Source organism: Gopherus evgoodei, chromosome 3 (assembly GCF_007399415.2).
Source record: "Gopherus evgoodei ecotype Sinaloan lineage chromosome 3, rGopEvg1_v1.p, whole genome shotgun sequence".
NCBI lineage: Eukaryota > Metazoa > Chordata > Testudines > Testudinidae > Gopherus > Gopherus evgoodei.
The window spans coordinates 56624240-56642885 of NC_044324.1; the positions used below are offsets into that span (position 1 = coordinate 56624240).

At 42.2% G+C, this 18646-nt stretch overlaps 1 protein-coding gene across 3 annotated transcripts in view; it reads right to left on the reverse strand.

Moving 5' to 3' along the window:
- COL21A1 (collagen type XXI alpha 1 chain) overlaps nt 1-3509 on the reverse strand; it is a 214967-nt gene extending 211458 nt beyond the window's left edge. The window contains exon 1 of one of the 3 annotated variants that reach the window (XM_030555641.1): nt 3344-3509. The gene's annotated coding sequence lies outside the window, so the exon portion shown is untranslated. The remainder of the gene's footprint in view (nt 1-3343) is intronic. The other 2 variants (XM_030555640.1, XM_030555639.1) reach the window with 2 other exon arrangements.
- Nucleotides 3510-18646: the final 15137 nt, after the last annotated feature.

The following is an 18646-nucleotide window of genomic DNA, read 5'->3' on the forward strand; positions in this document are numbered from 1 at the left end:
TGGCAATGCAATTTTGCTCTCTACAGTATATTGCTCAGTGCTATGATCAGTCCAGTTCTATGCAGTATCATTTAGAAGTAAGCCAGGAATCAGTCTATTCTCCCACTCATGGACGAGGGTTGCAAATAAACTCCAAAACTTGAACTTACCATTTGACACAGCTACATGCTACTGTCACAGCACAGTAATCTACTTAAATGATCTTTTTCACACCAAGGCTTTATTTTGGATGAGTAGCAATGGGGACGTGCAACCACATCTGACTTAAAGAGAGAAATTCGTCTGTGGTACAGATGGCCATGCAAGTCCATCTACGCCACTTAAGCCCCATTTGGGCTGCACAGCAGGCGGCCCTGCAACTCTGACCCTGGGCTAGGTGGTGGATTTCACCTCCCCGGTTCTCTGCACTCCACCCTCATAGAGCCCAAATACTGGAACTTTATCCAAGTCAAAAGAATGTCATCCTTAATCCATAAAATTAATTAATCTTTCTGCTTAAAACTATGAGGTGCTTCGGCAAAACTTAAAACAAGATGAATGGGTAATATGATGGCAGATTAAAATCAGTGTGGCCAAATGCAAGGCAGTGAACTTTAAGAGGAGTAATATGAGCTGCTCATATACCTTAGTGGGCTCTAAATTAACTGGGTTCTAAATTAACAGCTCAGGAAAAACATGTGGGCATCACTGTGGACAGCTCAGTGAAGATTTATAGACTAATGGGCCAGAAGGGGCCACTGTGACTATCTAGTCCTACCTTCTTTATTAACCAAATGTAATCTCATCAAAAAAATAAAGTTAGTTTGGCAGGATTTATTTTCCATAAATCCATGTTGATTGGCATTAATTATATTACCATCTTTTAATTATTTATTAATCAAGTCCCACATTAGCCATTCCATTATTTTGCGCAGGATGGATCTCAGACTGACAGATCTATATTTACCCAGGTTGTTCTGTTTACCCTTTTTAAATATTCCTAGAGTTGCTAGAGTTCCAGAAAATCAATATTCCTGGTCCAGCGAGTTCCTCAGTTAGCTCTTTTAGAATTCTTAGATGCAAGTTACCCGGACCTGTCAATTTTAAACTGTCTAACAACAGTAACTACTGTTTAACATCCTCCCAACTTATTATTGGAATGGAAACATTTCTGTTCTATATTTGGAGGGAAAACTACTATTTACTGAACCCTTCTGCCTTTCCTGCATTAGTGACAATTCAACCATTTCCATTTAGTAATAAACCAATACTGTTGTTAGGATTCCTTTTGTTCCTAACATATTTTTAAAATTCTTTTCTGTCCTTAACTCGTCTGATTGTGTTGTTTTGCTTCCCTTACCAATTTTCTACAATTCCTAGCTTCTGATTTATATTCTATTGCTGTAAACATTCATTTTTTCCATGTGTTTATATCTATATTATAAAAATTATTTTATAGATGCCTTCACTTCCACTGTAACCAAGAAGTTGTTTTTTAATCAGTGCACCCTTGTTTCTCCACTGTGGGACTGCAACTTTTTTTTGAGTCTAGTAAAATGTTCTTAAACAATTCCCAATTATCATTCACATTTTTCCATTTAACTTCTTTCACCCAACAGGTTTGGCTCATAATTGTTTTCAGCTTTGTGAAACTGATCCTTCTAAAGCACCACATATATGTGTCACTGGCTTGTAGAGAGAAGACTTATTCTCAATCTACAGCCATGGGGGAAAAAAATGTCCCTATTAGTATGTTATTCTATAATTGTTTATTGCGGGCTTTATTACACCTTCTTCTGAAGAATCCATTATTTGCCACTGTTTGAAACAGATTACTAGACTGAACAAACTACTCATCTGATCCAGTATGGGAAGTCTTATGTTTACTTAGAGCATGTCTTCACTTGTACATCACTGCAAAAGAATCACCAGTAAGAGCTGTACGCCTCTCATAGAGGTGGCTTTCTTTTTGCAATGGAACTTCTGAGTTTCTCTGCAAAAAGTCATTGGCAAGTGTAGACGCTCCCAAGTTTTTTGCACAAAAAAGGGACTTTTTCCACTTTAAATGGCAAGTGTAGACATGCCCTTAGAAACATTTCCTTTGAACTGTTGGTATCAGTACTAGCACATTACAATAGGTATGGTTCTAGCTTTGGTAGTTGTATGTATAATTTTAGAGAAGAGGAGAAATCACATCACAGAAACTGGCATAAAAAATGAAGTAACTGAAGGCTAGACTTTGATAACCTTTCTTACACTGAATATATATAGCCATATAAATAATAATAACCATTAGAGATGGCCCACAGAGTGAAATTGTCATACCAAGTGATTTGCAGAATTATAAAACTAAAATAATCTGTACTATAAATATATTGCACAGTGCTTTGAGAATGTGAATTGCTAATTATACTATAACTATATTATTTATTATTAAAATTCCAGTATTCCTGTACTAAGAAGCTAGCTACCAAACAAGTTTTAATTGTAAACTTGCACAAAAGGGGTGACTTGTTTTTCCAACTATAACACAAGAAAAAATAACTATGAGACTAAAGAGTTATGATGCTATATCGATCATATAATCTTGTGCAAATAAACTGAGCCATAAAGTCATGCTTGTACAACCTAGTGCACATGTAAACACTGTGGTTAGTGAGAAATCCATCAGTAACACATTCCAGTCACATTTCTGTTTTGTTAAATGCATAGATTACATAAGATTTGCACTTGTAGTTTGCCAAGGTTATTCCACTCCTCTAGGCAGGCTCTCCATTAGACGAAAACTGGCTGCATGTTTTAAAAGTTTGTTATAATTCACAGATTTTAGGCCAGTCCTGAAATCTACACCTGCCATTCAAAGACAAGCTCTCCCCACTTACTCTCTCCTCTGAATGAAACTAAAGGATACACAGAGAGGACTGCTCCCCTGTGCTTCCAGTATCACCCCAGTTCATGTCATCAGTTCATAACCCAAATCCCTGCAGCCCTTAGTAACTCAGGCAAAACGTCCACTGGCTTCAGAATTGCTTCCCTCCCTAGTGACTAAACAAGGGCAGCAGGGCTGGTCCCTATGGGGTGAGGGTGCACTGAGGCGGTGAAAGACAGCTCCCTACCTCACCCAATACCTCAGCATGTGCCCAGTCTAAGAGCGGAGTTTCAGCAAAGGCCACCGCGGAGCCCGTACCCAACCAGCCAGCTCCCTTCCCATGCGATCACTGCCGCTGGTGCCCCCCGCCTGGAAGGAGCAGTGAGCAATGCATGAACAGAAAGCAAACCCAGGGGCTGTGACACTGTGTCTACAGCTCCTTACTAACTACCTGCGAAATCGCTTTTGCCAGCTGGAGCCAGCCTGGGCGCGTACCTGGTTTGCGCGGCAGAGGCGGACGGCAGGGGCTTGCTGAGCACGGACAGGCAGCGCCTACCAAGAAGGGCAGTGGGCAGCAATGGTGCAGCCTGACCCGAAGTGCTCTCGGCGTGAGCCTGCCTCTCACGTCCCCGCCCCGTCTCATGCAGCAGCAGCAGCCCGTCCGGCGGCTCTTATCCTCGCCAGCCCAGCCCAGCAGCTGTTTCACTCGGCCCCAGGGCGCGGGGCGGAGCGTGGGAGATAAGACCCCCCCCCCCGTGCGCCCCCAGCCCAAGGAGGTGATTGGTTAGAGGTAGGGCGGGGGGGTTCTTATCGCCCATGCTCCACCCCCCCCCCCCGCAGTGCCCAAGAGGCGAGAGCCCCCTCGCTGTGGGGCTGGAGGAGAAGGATGCGTCCCGGGGCTTTGGGCGGCCGCGCCGCGTGGGGTTGCGCGTGCCGCGCCCTAGATCAAGCCGCGTCGGAGCCGGCTCTAGCGACCTGTGACCGGCGGGACCCCGGCCCTGGGGTACTGCAGCCCTTCCCCGCGCCCAGCCGAGCTGCAGCTCGCCAGGCTGGCCCGGCCCCTAGCCCCGGTCCCCAGCCCGAGCCGCCAGGGACCGCAGCCAGAACCGCAAATAGCCCCGTGCTGAGCCCCTGTCCAGGCACCAGCTGGCCCCAGAAGCCCCCCACCCTTCGGGGATGGACTTGGCCCCAGGAGGAGACAGGCTGGTTGCTGTAGCCGCAGTGAGCTCTGCGTAGGAGACCAGCGGTCCCCCGGCATGTGGCTCACATCGCATCCGCTCAGCCAGGTGCAGTCTGGGGGGAGGAGGTTGCTCTGAGCATGGTAGGGCAGGAGTCCCGGTAGCCCCTTCCAGGAAGCAGAGCCTGAGCCGCCAGCTAGGGGTCTGGCGAGCCCCTGTGCTGTCAACCCTGTCATAGAAGATTAGGGTTGGAAGAGACCTCAGGAGGTCATCTAGTCCAACCCCTGCTCAAAGCAGGACCAACACCAACAAAATCATCTCAGCCAGGGCTTTGTCAAGCTGGGCCTTAAAAACCGTTAAGGATGGAGATTCCACCACCTCCCTAGGTAACCTATTCCAGTGCTTCACGATCCTCCTAATGAAACAGTGTTTCCTAATAGCCAACCTAGACCTCCCCCACTGCAACTTGAGACCATTGCTCCTTGTTCTGTCACCTGACACCACTGAGAACAGCCGAGCTCCATCCTCTTTGGAACCCCCCTGCAGGTAGTTTAGGCTGCTATCAAATCCCCCTTCACTTTTCTCTTCTACAAACTAAGTAATCCCAGTTCCCTCAGCCTCTCCTTGTAAGTCATGTGCCCCAGCTCCCTAATCATTTTCGTTGCCCTCTGCTAGACTGTCTCCAATTTGTCCACATCCCTTCTGTAGTGAGGGGGCCAAAACTGCACACAATACTGGCTTCACCAGTGTCAAGTAGAGGGGAATAATCACTTCCCTTGATCTCCTGGCAGTGCTCGTACTAATACAGCCCAATATTCTGTTGGCCTTCTTGGCAACAAGGGCACACTGCTGACTCATATTTAGCTTCTCGTCCACTATAATCCCCAGGTCCTTTTCTGCAGAACTGCTGCTTAGCCAGTTGGTCCCCAGCCTGTAGCGGTGCATGGGATTCTTCCAGATTGCACCCACCAGGGAGAGGCAGTTTCCCCTCAGGAAGGGTGGCTGGAGGTAAGGAGAGAAAGAGGGGGTTGAGCAGAGGAGGGTGGAGTGGGAATTTAGCCCAATATTTCAAAAGCAGGTGTGCCCCAAAAGCTGAGCAGGTAAAGGTGGGTGACTCCTCCAACTCCCGTGGTGACTAGGTGCTGTGGGGTGGGGGCGGGCTGTAGGATTTTCAGAAGCACCTGGAGACCCCTACCTGCTCAGGAAAGTTAGGAGCCAGTCATACATAATTAGCACTGCAGATCTCCCAGCATTAATATAATCATAAAAAGGAAATACTGGTGAGGACCTTCCAAAGTCCTTATGTCCAGCCCCCTGCACTAAGGCAGATCCAAGTAAACCTAATTTCTGACAGGTGTTTGTCCAACCTGTTCTGAAAACTTCCAGTGATGGAGATTCCACAACCTCCTTTTGAAGCCTATTCCAGAACTCAGCTACCCCTATAGTTAGAAGGTTTCCTAATATCTAACCTAAATATCCCTTGCTGTAGATTCAGCCCATTATTGCTTGGCCTACCTTCAGTGGACATGAAGAAAGATTGATCACCATCCTCTTAATAACAGTGTCACATTCTGGGATGCAATCCAGTGAGACAGGTTCTGTTACTGCCTGCCCTGTAACTCTGAGTGCCTCAAAATTTTCTGCTACTGTGGTTCTCAGCCTGGACACCAGCAGACAATCATGCAGGTCAGGCACTCAGGGTGTGTGTTCTGTGCAGTCCTGAATGAGCAATTTTGACTCCAGGAGCCTGCCAGCAACATGCTACTCACACTTTCTGGTTTCTACCAGCCTGGGTTAACAACTTGGCAACACATTCCCAGTCCCAAATTTTTCCAAAACAATGTGCCCAGAAGTGTCCAAGCGCATATTCTAGCACATAATTCATAACTCTTTGTATACATTCTGTGCACACATCATGCAAGAATATTAATAATCTGTGAGTTACTGTTTTTCCAGTGATGTCTTACAGGTCAGGCCTGACAAGAGCTGCTGACACAGAGTAGTGAACTAGAAACGAGACTCTGTATCACAAACAATCCTTAAAATACCTGAATACTGTTACCATGTCCTGCCCCTTCCCTTCCCTTAGTCTTTTTTTCTCACAGTTTATTTTAACCTTTCCTCATAGGTCAGGTTTTTCTAAATCTTTTTTCATTTTTGTTGCTCTCCTCTGGACTCACTCTAATTTGTTCACATCTTTCCTAAAGCATGGGCCCCCAGAATTGGACACAGTATTCCAGCTGAGACCTCCCAGTGCCAAGTAGAGTGGGACAATTACTTCCTGCATTTTACATGCAATACTTCTGTTAATAAAGTCCAGAATATTAGCCTTGTTCACAACTCCATCATATTGTTGACTCACATTCAATTTGTGATCAACTATAATGCCCAGATCCCTTTCTGTAGTACTACTGCCTAGCTAGTTTGTCCCCATTTTGTAGCTGAACATTTAAGTCTTCTGTTCTAAGTATAGTACTTTACACTTGTCTTTACTTAACTTCAGACCAATTCTCTAATTTGTGAAGGTCATTCTGAATTCTAACCCTGTCCTCCAAAGTGCTTGTCATCTCTTCCAGCTTGTTGTCATCCACAAATTTTATAAGCATACTCTCCTACTCCCTTATCCAAGTCATTAATGAAAACATTGGTAGTGGATGTGGATAGTGAATGTGGATCCCCATTGGATACACCCTCACAGTTTCACAACGAACCATTGATAACTACTCTTTATGATAACTACTGATAACGGTCTTTCAACTAGTTGTGCCCCTGCCTTACAATAATTTCATCAAGACCACATTTCCAGAGTTTGCTTATGAGAATGATAAGTGAGACATAGTTCAAAGCATTACTGATATCAAGATATATCATGTCTATGGCTTCTTCTCATCCACTAAGCCAGAAACCCCATCAAAGAAGGCAATTAGGTTGGTTTGACATGATTTGTGTCACAATTCAGAGCAACTGAACCTGTATTCCCTCTCTTTGGTCCAGCAAGAGCACCCACTGTTAGGTTTCCAGCTCCCAAGCTTTTGCTTCTCTTTGGCAGAGACATGCATCCCTCTCCTCCTTACCAGAGTGTTTCCAGGCTGCACAGTTCCCTGCCTATACTGGATTCCCCAGTAAAGTCAAACCCACCTATGCAGGACTGATTTGCTTTTCCCTTCAGGCAAGGTAAACAGTGTAATTGCCTTAGTCAAGTTACAACATAGTTCTTTCTAAGCAAGCACATTTATTCTTAAGGTAAAAGCATTAACAACAAAACACATTAAAAACAGTAAGAGAACTTACACACATGCTAATAAGCATACCAGAGGTCACTCCCTGACTCCAACAAGGTCTCTGGCTGGTGAACAGTCCTTCAAACCCCACCAATGGGCTTTTCTGTGGTTATAGGTTCATCACAGCTGTTAGTTCAGAACAAGAATACTTATGAAACTGTTAGTTTTTTCGTTATGTAGTCTTTTTGAGGGAGAAAGTTCTATTCTGTCGTCAAGGAACAGGTGATCAGCCAACAAAAGGTGTCCTCCTCAGGACAAAGCTTCAAAAGGCTGAGTTCTTGTATAACCAAAATAGGTGTACTTGCATATCCCTCCTCCTAGAGATTTTCTAGGAAACCTACTTAACTTTAAAAGTTCATTCTTATCTTAACCCATTGTTTAAAATAATCCTTTGAAGCTCATAACACTTCCCAGGATTCTAAACATTACATAAAATCCCACAATAAGGCATAAACATTTGCATTTTTAATACAATGAACTCCTAAGATATTCAAATTTAACTCAATAAGTTTTAATTTAATTCAGTAAGGTTTGTTCAGGATACTGCAGGAAATTGCCATCTCTATAATAGTTTGTTCTTGACAAATCCATGCTGACTGTTCCTTATTATTTTATTTCCTGTAGGTGCTTACAAATTGATTGTTTAATAATTTGTTCCAACATCTTCCCAGGTATTGAATTTAATCTGACTAGTCTGTAATTCACTCAGACCTCTTTGTTCCCCTTTTTTAAAGTTAGGTACTATGTTTGCCCTTCTCCAGTCCTCGGGGACCTCACTCATCCTCCATGAGTTGTCAAAGATAATCACTAATGGTTCCAAGTTTGTTTCGGCTAGTTCCTTAAGTACCCTAGGATGAATTTCATTGGAACCTGATGACTTGAATACATCTAATTTATCTAAATATTCTTTAACCTTTTCTCTCTCTAGTCTAGTATGTGTTCCTTCCCCCTATTTGTTAATATCAATTGTGTTGCATATCTGTCACAATTAGCCTCTTTAGTGAAGATTGAAGCAAAATAGGCATTAATCATTGTCTTCTTGAGGACATGAATTGTTAACTCTCCTTCTTGCCTAAGTAGAGGACCTACACTTTCTTTTGTCTTTCTCTTGCTCCATATGTATTTTTAGAAACTCTTCTTATTCTCTTTTATATCCTTTACTCAGTGTAACTCACTCTCACTTGGGAGAGGGCTGTGACAGGGAAAGCAGCTACTAGGCTCATTGGGGAAGCAACTGCAGCTGTGCCATGCCCCAATCAGGCCTCAGCTGGCCCTATATAAAAGGCTGGGAGACAAGAGCTCAATAATCTCTCTCTGAATGCAGAGAGAGAAGGGCCTGGCTGCAGGGAGGTTAACCAGATATCTGGAGTGGAGCAGGACTGGGGAAAGACCAAGGGAGCTGGGGAGCTCCAGCCTAGGAAAGCCCCAGGCTAGAGGCCTGGTAAGTCCTATTAGGTACTGGGTTGCAAGGACAGCCCATAGGTAGCCAGAAGCAGCAAGTCCAAACCCCTTTGCCTATGATGAGTGGCTTATACTTCAGTCTGCCCCGGTGAACAGGGGCTAGACAGAGATTGGGCAGTAGCCAAGACTGAGGTGAAGTAGTGATAGTGGGTGGGGATTCCGCTGGGAGGGGGAGACCCAGACTAGGGGGGGTACTGCCAGGGGGAAGCACCCAGTTAAAGAGGCATCGGGGTCCTGGGAGGGACACAGGAGGCCAAGCGGCAGCAGGACACTGGCTGACAAAAGGTGCTCTGGAGGCTGGCTGAGCTAATTTCCTGAGAGATCAGCAGGAGGCACTGCAGGGGTGAGTCCCACACTGTCACATTGAGCCTTTCCAAGTTTGTCCCTACTTGTTTGTGCTATTATTTTGTACTACTCCTTAGCAATTTGTCCATGTTTCCATCATTTGTAAGATTTCTTTTTGATTTTCAGGTCATTAAGAAGCTCTTGATGGAGCCATATTGGCCTCTTACTATTCTTCCTATCTTTCCTTCACGTCGGGATAGTTTGCAATTGTGCATTTAATATTGTCTGCTTGAGAAACTGCCAGTTATCCTTAACTCCTTCTCTTAGATTTTCTTCCAATAGGACTTTACCTATCAGTTCTTTTAGTTGGTTAAAGTCTGCATTTTTGAAGTCCATTGTCCTTATTCTGCTGCTCTCATGTATTCCTATCCTTGGAATAATAAAATCATCATTTCATGATTACTTTCACCCAAATTGCATTCTATCTTCTGATTCACTACCAATTCATCTCTCTTGGTCAGAATGAAGTCTAAAATGGCTGTCTCCCCAGTTACATCCTCCATGTTCTGAAACAAGTAGTAGTCCCCAGTACATTCCAATAACTTATTTTTGTGTTTTTTGTGTTTTTTCCTTATTTTTCCAACTGATGGCTGGGTAGTTAAAGCCCCCTATTACTACCAGATCTTAGGTTTTGGATATTTGTGGTGTTCTAGAAATGCCTCATCCACCTTGTCTTCCTGATTTGCTGGTCTGTAGTAGACACCTAACATAATGTCACCCTTATTTTCCCCCCTTTTAACTTTACCCAAAGATTTTCAACTGGCCTGCCTTTCACCTCCTTCTGGACCTCAAAACAAGTGTATATACTCTTGATGTATAATGCAACATCTCCCTTTTTCCCTGCCTGTCCTTCCTGAACAAGATATACTCTTCTATACCAATATTTCCTGAGATTTATCCCTTTATCTATGATGCCAATTAAGTCATAATTGAGCTATTATGTGCTAATACTTCCAGTTCTTCCTCTTTATTCCCCATATTCCTTGCATTGGTGGATAGACATCTAAGATGTTGAGCAGATTCCCTCACTGATTTCCCTCTTGTGCTCCTATGACCCTATTGTAATTTTCCATACGCCCTCCCCATATCTAGCCTTTTATTCAGGTCATCTTTTTATGCTTACCTGTGGGCTTTTGTCACCTTCTCCTTTTGAACTTAGTTTAAAGCCCTTGTCACTAGGTTGGCAAGTTAGAACCCAATGATGCTCTTCCTCTTCTTGGTCAGATGGATCCAATCTCTTCCCAGCAGTCCTCATTCTCAAAGTAGTATCCCACGGGTGAGTGTGGCCACAAATAATCACACTTTGGCTGAAAAAATAACTTATGTTGAGTTTTCATTTGCCATCTGATTTTTAGACTCTAGGATGCACCTGGGTCACATTTTCAAGCTTTTTTTCCACAGTCATGATGGCTAGAAACTTACACCTTTTTGTAAATAAATGCAGAATCTTACTTAATCACATGCATCCAGGAACACAGACTAAGAAAACACCAAATATCCCAAGAACCACAATAATATTGTCAGAGTTGGCAACATGACATAAGGCACAAGTCAGGAGGAGCAAGTTAACACACTATTTTTCACGTTTCCCAATACAGAGCTGAAATCTCACACACTGGGGGGGATACGTAGGTTCAGCCTTTCTTACCCCCTACCCATACCAAAACTCCATGCATCCACCCAGAACAAAGGAATCCTAGAAAGCAATAGGCCAAACTGCTTTTAAATTACTGGGGCCTGTCCAAATGGTCCAACCCCCACTCAAAGAGCATAAGAACGGTCCTACTGGGTCAGAACAGGGGTTCATCTAGCCTAGTATCCTGTCTTCCAACAGCAGCCAGTGCCAGGTGGCCCAGAGGAAATTACAAGAACAGGTGATCCATCCCCTGTTGCTCATTCCTAGTTCCTGGCATACAGAGGCTAGGAACAACATTCCTGTCTATCCTGGCTAGCCATTGATGGACCTATCCTCTGTTAATTTATCTAGTTCTTTCTTGAACCCCGTTATGGTCTTGGCCTTCACAGCATCCTCTGGCAAGGAGTTCCACAGGTTGACTGTGCATTGTGTGAAGAAATACTTCCTTTTATTTGTTTGTTTTAAAGAAACATTTTCACCTATAGGCTTAACAAGAGAACTCAGAACAGGGATGATACACAGTATTACCTCCAGTCAACCCCTCCCTAAACATCACAAAAGAAATCTACTCACTGCCCCATTAACCTTCCTCCTCTTCCCTTTCCCCCAACCTGAAAGGGGGCAATATAACTCCAGAGAACATTATTGGAAGGGAATGAAAGGTTATGAGGCAAACGTGTTGGGTGGGATGCAGAGGCTGAGTGAGAAATCTTTGTGTAGGAGCAGGGTCTTTATCACTGACAAGGATGGCATCTAAGAAGGAAGCACAAAAGGAGAAAACCATTAGTCCAGTAGCAATACACAACACTAAGAAGAAAATTAGAAATGGATTACAAATATGACAGTGCCTTTTTAAATTTAAAAAAGTTATGAAAGACAATGATCTGTGGACTCTTATTTACACTGCTCATTAAAGTAGATTTCCTAGGCGCCATGCCCAGATGTGGACAAGCTAAGACTTGGGTGGTACTCCTGGCTTGCTGCCATGATGTCTTTATATGTGAGGTGTACAGCAGGGAGGGGCAGGGCATACCTACCATCTCTGATGGCTTACTCAAGGCAGGAAATGGAAGAAACAAACTATGTGAAGAGGAGAACATATATTCTCCAGAGCATACACAGTTTGCACCTGAACTAGGGGGCATTGAGGGAAACAATCCACAGCAAGATTGTTCTTCTTCTCTTGTCCCTTCTTGGGGGTTCTCATCCTCATTGCAATGTCCAAGATCCTGTTCAGCATCACTTGTGCCTGCTGCATTAGACATGCAGGTGTATGTGGTTGAGGACAATGAACACCAAACTGAAGGCAAATTCTAAATCTCAGGGGCTTTAACTGAGAAAATCCAGGATCCAGATGGGGACTATTAGCTTGAGGATCCCAGCTGATCTCAACTGCTGGGGGGAAAAACAGAGCCAATCTCTCAGAAACCCATGACCCAAGCTATAAAGACCGAACAGATTAAAATCAACATGTGTACTGTGAAACAAACTGAGAGCCAGTGAAATGTCTGGAGCCCAGCAGTTACATGCTCCAATCACAAAACTCTGCATCAGCAGAAGTGTGTAAACGGTCTTCAAGTGTAGTCTTAAGAGCATATAGTAGTAATCCAATGTGGATAACTGTGGTGAAATCTATTTCTTAGAGACAGAATTGCTACTTTCCAGCCAAGTGCAAAAGGGGAAGGAAAACAAAACCAAATACTCTTTGCCCTGCTACTTGGCTATCCAGACAAAGTTAAGGAGAGACTTAGACTGTAAATCTCATTACAGAAGGATAGTCACTTAACTTTCAACTGAAGAGCCTGATATCACTACCAGTTGCTTCCTGTCCTGATCTTGGTCAGAAACTTGAAAAATCTGAGAGCAAAGAAACAAAGGTAGAGCTGCGTTGGTGACTCTGTAAATCAGTCCAAGTCACTACTTTAGTGGCTTCATATGCATATTGAAAAGGAGGAACATACAAATAGAAATTTGTGGTACTTCACATGAGAGCCCTTGGGGAGAACAAGTCTGTGATGGGGTGTCTACACCACACAGGATTGGAAGGCATTAAGGTGGCCAGGGAGGCCAATTAACCCCACAGGCCACACCTGGAGGAGGAGCCAGGGGGCAAGCAACTAATTGGAAGCAAACTCAGCTGGGGCCTGTATAAAGCCCAGGAGTGATGAGCAGTAGGGGGGATGCTGCAGTCACTCCCTGAGAGGAGGGAATTGTAAGGCTGGCAGAGGCCCAAACCACAGACTGGAAGTTGCCACTCTGAGAGTGAGAGACTGCAGACTGAGAGAAGACCATGGGTAGAGAGACTGCTGAGGAGGGCACAGCATCTGGAAGAGCTAATCCTCAGGATGGCTAGGAGGATGTGCCATGAGCATTGAGGGAACCCCATCATAAAGTCCAAGACTACCCTATAGTTTTCTCAGAGAGAAAAGAATCAGTCAAGTACCATTAACCCTGCTAAGGACTGCAAACATGACAGCAGCATTAAAATAAGTTGTCAGATCTAATAGAGTCAGTATGGACACCTGGTCTATGTGCATCACTAAGAGGATATTGCTGACCACCAAGATTACTTGTGCAGCCTCCTCACTATACCTAATCCTCAAAAAACCAGATTGACAGGCATCAGTCAATGCTGATGACTCCAAATACTGCAAGAGCTGCTTTGCCAGAATCTTCTCAGTAAATTTCTCCCCAGAATGGAGATTAGAGACAAGGCAGCAGTTGAGTGGTGATGTATGCCCTATGAATTAATTTGAAATATCAGGTTATATGTTGCACTGGTGGTTTTGTTATGTCACTATTCACCATATTTTGTTTCTATCTCTTTGCTCACATCTTCCCCTCTTAGAGGAGATTCATCCCTTCAGCACAGTTAGATTAGGGATATATTTGGTCCACTATATTTAGCAAAAGTGGCCCCCTCCTTACTGGAACATATTCTACCATTTAGGACATTTGGTATACCTAATTTCCTGTTACTAATACTCAGAGCCTCCGGGTCATTATTCCAATGGAGAAAATGTATCTTTACATCTTTTAGCAGCGTCAAATTATTTCCACCCTATCCTCAAGCATAATGAAGTTGCATCATGTAAAGGTCTGTACATGAATCATTTACAAGAGGTATGATGATCCTTCTATTCCAACAGCTGTGTGTTACATAAAAGATAATGATGCCTACACTGAAGGATCTACTTTAAAACATTACAACGTTTGAAAAAATTGGCAAAATGCTTGGAGAGAAATCCTGGCTTCAGCAACATCTGTAAATGAAGTCCTTTGGGAAAGGATAACGAGGGGTCCTAATCCCAAGTAGTCTCTATATGAATAGACCCACTGAAGGTCAACAAGACTTCAGTAGGGCTATTACCTAGTCAGATGGATTAGTCCCAATGAAGCCTTCTGGTCCACTCCCCTGTACTTATGGCAGGACTAAATATTCCCCAGAATTCATGCCAGTACAATACATGAGTAAGAGATTTCAGTATATAGGCTCAAGTAAGTTATGTTGCCCTCACGCTGCTCAAAGGTCCATGAAAACATCTCTCTCTCAAATTCAACATGGCAGATTTTGACCTTTAACTTTACTATTTTTTCACCCAGGCGCTGAATGTTAAAGGAGGGGGAGGGGAGCTAGTGTAATGGTATATCTGTGAGATATAAAACGAAGTGTGGTGTCCAATGGAGAACATCTATATGAAATGGAGATCTGGAGAATCAAATATTAGTGTGGGAGATGGAAAAACTAGATCACTTAGAATCAGTCTCAGCTACATTGCTACACTCATTAAAGCGTATATAAAATACATGGGTGGTTTTTTTCTAAATTCTGAATATTGTGGTTTCATCTGAAGTCTCTGGTTATCCCACAAATGGATTATACTAGCCAAGCCTATGTGAATAGACAACTCCCCTGTGGAAACTTTTAGGAATTGGCATATCAAATTAAATCAGTGTTAGATGTATTGCTGGATTTTGGTTTCCTCACTGATATTAAAAATGTTACATTTAAAACCTCCTCTCTTATGTCTGTTCTTTCTGAAACAGAGGGTAAGATTTGCAGTCATCATCCACCCTTACTTGAGCAAAACTTAGGTTAACTTCAGTGGCACTTATTTCCTCAGTAAGGATTGAAGAACCTTGCCATCAGAAAGACAGAGACAGCCAGGGAGACAGTTGCTGTTATATGTAGATAAAGCTGTTTTCATAATACAGACACTGTATTGAAATACCCTTTTCAAAAATCTTGAACCCGTTGGTAGTGCATATAACTTTTTTTAATCGTAATAATTGCATACAGCATCAGGTGGCATTAAAAATGTACACAAATATTTGACTCTGAAGTGGGGTTAATTTTCTGGACTGTGGTGTACTTCTATAGTTTTTTAAAATATAAATAAAAGACTGAGTAGTCCCATGTAAATTGGTAGCCCTTCTTGAGGAGTATGATACTCAGTGTAAGAGTGTCAGAATCTGACCCTAAGTATTTTCCTTTCATATGGTGGAGGCTTCAGGCAGTGCCTCAGCTGGTGATTCAGATGGTCTCTTTTTAAGGTTTACCCAAAAAAAAAAAAGAAAAACCACTTTATTGCAGGTCGAAGCCTACATGCAAAGAAAGTTCCAATATTCAGCTGCAGGAGGTAATGAGTAGGGAATTTATATCAAAGCTCCCTTTTCAAACAATGTATCCATAACTAATTATGCAGCCTGACTACCTTGCTGCACTTCACCTGGCAATAAGTTACCTTCTTCTATCCCTTGGTAGATCACTACAATGTGCATTACTGAATATAAACTCAGAGAGCTAAATTCAGACCTGAGATAAGCAGACAACTCCACTGACATCAATATATTTACACTAACTTATACTAGTGACTCAGTAACTCCCACAGATAGAAAACCAGGACATGCTGTATCGCAAATGTTCAAGGCCCAGGTCTGAATTTAATTTTTCCGATTAGTGACTGAACTGAAAAAAGTCTATTACTTCAGCCTTGCTTATGGAGTCCCCTCATAACTGATTAGTGCTTCTCTTACTCTGCCAAATTCAAACACAAGGTTACACTACACAAAAATACTCCTCCATCTCTCTCAGAAATTAAGAAGTCTACATGAGGGAATTGAGGGGTGGTGATTGAGGAAGATTGGGCAGAAAGAGGAAAGAGTAATTAATGCTGAACAGAGTCACAGAGAGCTACAGAATAATCCTGAAATGACATCCTGACATTATGGTACAATGTTTGTATCCTACAAGTTTCAGTATATAGACATCAATCCAGATTATTTGTGATTCTCTGTGACTCCTTTGGAGGATTAAGTGATTGACCCCCAGAGGTCCTGAGAACAGGACCTAATTTTCTGTGCAGTTCTGCAACATTGAGTGCTACAGCAGTAGGCACAATTAAGTCTTGCCAATTACAATGCAAGGGAATATATTCATTAGGTGACTCAGCTGAATTACTCCTCCAGCCCAGAAAGATTTTCAGTGTCAGCCCTTGGGGCCCACAGTTCTGGGAACTTAAAATGTAAAAATGTAAATACAAGCAGTCCTTGACTTTACACCATTCAACTTAATGACGAATAGCACTTACGTTTCTTAATTGATTCCCTGGTTCGACTTGACAATTGGTTTTGACTTTATGACACTCAGTCCTGCAATGAAGTGTATTGCGGTTCCAAGCCAACATTTTGACTTACGACATAATTTTCAGGAACTAGTTGTGTCATAAGTCTGAGGACTGCCTGTAATAATGATACTTTCCCCAAAAATCAAAGGTTATTAACATTCTCGCTATAGTCACTCAAGACTGTCTCTTTAGGATCTGGGAAATATGGCTGCAGATCTCTTTATATTCGGAGAGTGCACTGACCTTTTTTTTTTAGGGGGGATGTCTAACAGCACATAGCATGTGTAGGGGTGTGATGACCATGGATAATAGATGTATCTTAAAAGGATGGAGATTTCTCAAAAATTGTTGTATAAACTTTTCAAAAACTGCTGAGGTGGCTTCAGCTTATCCTCACCTGTTTTCTCTCTCTCTTTTTGTCTTTTTATTTTTGTGGGCTTGGAGTTTTACATTACATCTCACTAAGATCAGTTCTAATTTAAGGAAAGAAGAGTAAGAGTTGTCTGTGTAGTCAGAAGAGATTGGTGAAATGCTGCAATAACAGCTGAATTGTGTTTGTGGTTGCTGCTTCCTGGCAACCATTTTGAGTGTAGCAAACTGAAGAAAAGGCACATTTTATTAAGCTCTGAGAATCAAAATGAATTCTAGTTCTGAGTACAGGATGGGTATTCCTATGGAATATATATATTTTGCAAGTTCATATATGTGGGTTTGCACTTTATGTATTAGCACTCTCCCATAAACCTTGTCTACCACCAGTTCAAAATGATTAACCATGATTTTTAAGGACTTGCATTGTTAGCACATGGGCATCTTTCATAAATAATGTGCACTTTGTGTAAACCAATGAAGCCCCAACATGGTCAATTGTCTTCAGTTGCTGTTTCAGTAAGTATTCAAAGGGAAATTTAAAGTAGTTACAGAACAGAAGAAATAAAAATATTTTCCTGTGTTCCCTGAATAAGTAGTTATTTTTTCCATCCCAATAATTGATTGTGGTTTGTCTTCAGTTATATATTCCTCACTACAAAAAACCATGGTGAAAACCATATTTGACCGTGGGATAGTACTTCTATCCTGCAGGGTATTCCACATGTTCTGAGTCCAAATAAGTAATAAATCAGTCCCAGATCTCTCTCTTCTTTTATTGATATAGTTAATGTCCTCTAGCTTTTTAAAGCATTTAATAACTTATAATTTCCTTTTACCTAAGGCAAGTGTTGCAATGAACCTTTTCTGCACTATCACATAAGATTAAAAAAATGTTTTTTTGTTGTCTATAGCAAAAATATCTTGTCACTAAAGAAGCATATAATGGAATGTTTCTTATCTGCTTTGCGTGATTTTTATTGGGGCTTTTTGTTTGAAAATAATTTGCTAGTCTTCATTCAAATTTAAAAAATAAGGATTATCTGAGTAGTATCCAAGAGATATGGTGATAACCTAAGCTAACCTAGCCTGCATTTGTGAAAGTGAAGTATTCTCTACTGCTTTTTCATATGTTTTGCAGGATGTACAGACTTTTTGTTATCTTTGTGAAAATGGTCAAATAGGCAAATAACTTTTTAATTGCCATTGTTAATTTGATTACTTTTTCATAAAAAAAATATGAAGGAACATTTTTTGGGATAATTCAAAAAGACATTCTGTGTGTTAGGCCAAGACCCTTAGTGCTCTGGAGAATATTTAGGGTCATTTCTGCAGCAAATTTTGATGGATTCCTTAGCATGAACCTTTTAAGCCTGTGTTGAAAGAAAGAAGTCAGCCTCCTCCCTCGTGAATCTGCTGTCCCCACCTAAGAGAGGGATGGGGCAGCCTGCCTTCAGCCTTTTTCTCCTCCAGACACTGCAAATAGAATAGTTGGTAGGGTGAGAGAAAAGCAGTTTACCAATAGCTTCCTTGACCTCAATCTTCTACTGCTGCGTCCAAATCTACAAATGACCTGCAATTCCAGTGCATTTTCTGCAGCTGAAAAATCAAAGAGCACTATAATCCCTGATTAAATCTTATCCTCTCTCTCTCTCTCTTTCTTGTAATCAACTTCATTACCTCCAAAGTATTATATATGCCAGCTGGGTTCTAAGCATTCTGCATAGATTATGCCTGCTCTGAGTACAAATACTCCAGATACCTAAGTGTTTGTGTCGCACAAAAATCTCTCTCACTTTAAGAGTCTGATATACTTTCCTATTGCCTATGTATTCTTACAATTTGTATAGTCTCTATAGCTCATTTAATTTAGGCCTGAGATCATTAATTTTGCAAGCAAG